This window comes from Mastomys coucha, unplaced genomic scaffold (assembly GCF_008632895.1).
Source record: "Mastomys coucha isolate ucsf_1 unplaced genomic scaffold, UCSF_Mcou_1 pScaffold3, whole genome shotgun sequence".
Classification (NCBI taxonomy): Eukaryota; Metazoa; Chordata; class Mammalia; order Rodentia; family Muridae; genus Mastomys; species Mastomys coucha.
In genome coordinates this window covers 62888299-62891169 of record NW_022196909.1, presented here as the reverse complement: position 1 = coordinate 62891169, position 2871 = coordinate 62888299, and positions in this window count along the sequence as shown.

The following is a 2871-nucleotide window of genomic DNA, read 5'->3' as shown; positions in this document are numbered from 1 at the left end:
TCTCTGGGAAATCTCATATTCCTCTTCTGTTCTATGAACATCTCCTTTAAAGTGCAGTTACATCTTTCTACGATTGCTTGATCTGTAGGATTGTATGGTATACCTGTAATATGCTTTATGTTATGTTTTTAAAAAAGTGTTTCATTCTACGGGATACATATGCCAGAGAATGATCAGTTTTGATTTGTAAAGGTATTCCAGTAATGTCCATCACTTCTTTTAAATGTGTAATTACAGAATCAGCCTTTTCAGAACTCAAGTCAAAAGCCCATTGAAAACCTGTATAGGTATATATTATATGATGTGTATACTTTAATTTTTCAAACTCTGAAAAAAGGAAGACATCCATCTGTCAATTTTATTTCTTTGGGTATCTTTAGGGTTACTTCCAGCATGTAATGGAAACTGATTACACAAAGAACAAGTAGGACAATTTTTTATAATTTCCTTGGCCTGTTGCCAGGTTACAGAAAATTTTTTATTTAAGCTTCTACAATTTACATTATGTCTTTTATAAAATTTCGAAGCTCCTAACACATTTCCTATTTATTATCGATCCATCTTCTCATTTCCTAGTGCCAATGGGCCTGGCAAACCCATATAAGACCAGATATGGGTTATATAAATATGAAGTTGTATAAATAACAAATTGACTCTGAATCATTTGGAAGAAGTTCGGCAGTTCCTAGATATAAAGCAACTCTTTGTGCATACTGAGAGTCAGTAACTATATTAAGGGATTCTGGAAAAATCTAATGGAACCATGGGAACAGCATATAGTTCTGATATTTGAACTGAACATGTGGGCCTTGAATTACTTTACTTATATTTCCTGACTTATAACCTGTCATTCCTAATTTATTAGCATCTGTATAAAAGGTGGGAACTTTAGAAATTGGAGTTCCTCTTACTATATGAGGAAAAATCAAACTCATTCTTTTTATAAACTGAAGTTGTTTGATTTGGGGGTATTTGTTATTAATTTCTCCCGAAAAATTACTGAAAGCTCTTTGCCAGTCTTCATTGATTACCCATAATGAGGTAATTTCAGCATTCACGTAAGGCACTATAATCTCTGCTAGGTTTATTCTCGATAATTGATAAAGTCTTATTCTTTCACAATTGAATTTGAACCCTTTCTATATAGATTTTAATTTTTTCACTCTATTCATGTGCAAAAAATATCCATTCTAAAATATTACCTTCTCTCTGCATAAGAATTCCTGTTGGAGAATGAGTAGAAGATAACATCTCTAAAATACAGTGAAGTTTGGGATCCAAGCAATCCTCAGATCCATCCTGTAATCTCCTTTATGCAGAGCCAGTTGTCTCTGGTAGATGATTTTCTCCTTTATGCAGAGCCAGTTGTCTCTGGTAGATTTTTCTTGGACTATTTAAATCCAAATTAGCTTGCAAAATTTAAATAAATTTCTTAATTCTTGAGTAGTTAAACCAATGTTGGAATGTAGCCAATAGCTCCTAGCAATCTTTGGAAATCAAGAGTTTGTAACTGATCTCTTCTGATCTGTACTTTCTTTGGTTGAATTTTCTGCAGACCTATCTTATATCCTGGATAGTTGATAGAATGACCTCTTTGTATTTTTTTCAGGAGCAATTTGTAATCCTCAAGGCATTTTTTTTAACTTCAACAAACCTTTTTTCTATGTTATTTATATTGACATTAACCAGCAAGATATCATCCAGATAATTATGAATTATAGATTGAAGAAATTGTCTACAAATTATTTCTAACAGTTGTACAAAATAATGACACAAGGTGGGGCTGTTTAACATTCCTTGTGGCAAAACTTTTCATTGATATCTTTTTGCAGGCTGTTTATTATTAAATGTGGGCATAGTGAAAACAAATTTTTCTCTATCCTGTTCTTGCATGGCTATAGTAAGACAACAATCTTTTAGTTCAATCATAGTAATAGGCCATGCCTTAGGTAACAAAGAAGTTAAGAGGACTCCAGGTTGTAGAGAACCCGTGTGCTGAATTGCCTTATTTATAGTTCTTAAATCAGTCAAAATCTTTCATTTTTCAGAATTCTTTTTCTTTTAGATTTATTTTATTTATTTTTATGTGTATGAGTACACTGTAGTTGTACAGATGGCCATGAGTTATCATGTGTGGCTGCTGGGAATTGAACTCAGGACCTCTGTCAGCCCCAGTCCAAAATTGTTTTTTTTGTTTGTTTGTTTGTTTGTATGTTTTTGTTTTGTTTTGTTTTGGTTTTTGGTTTTTTGAGACAGGGTTTCTCTGTGTAGCCCTAGCTGTCTTGGAACTCACTCTGTAGACCAGGCTGGCCTCAAACTCAGAAATCCGCCTGCCTCTGCCTCCCAAGTACTGGGATTAAAGGCATGCACCACCACTGCCCTGCCAAAATTCTTTTTAATGACAAATACAGGAGAATTCCAAGCGGGTGGACTCTGCTATGTTGCAATTCCAGCTGCTCTTGGACTAGCTCTTCTAAGGCCTGTAATTTTTCCTTAGTTTAGGGCCATTGATCTACCTAAACAGAGTTGTTAACCACTTTAATGGTAGAGCAGTTGATACCTTATTAGCAGTGCCCCACCCTACCTTATAAATTTGAAGAGCCAAGACCTGCTGTGACCTGCTTATAGACAACTTGGATGGCCTGTAAATGTTTTTTGATAACATTTTTCAACACCTTCATCAAGAACATCTCCTATTTCATGGATTGTCCCCAAAGTTGAAGAATGTTATCTGTTTTTCCCACTGTTGTAATAGATCTATTATTCCCCATACATTTATGGCTATGTATATGTGGCTTTAATCTATCTGATTTTCTGGTCATATATATTTAGCTCATTTTATGAAACTGTCCTGCAGTTTCACGAACTTGG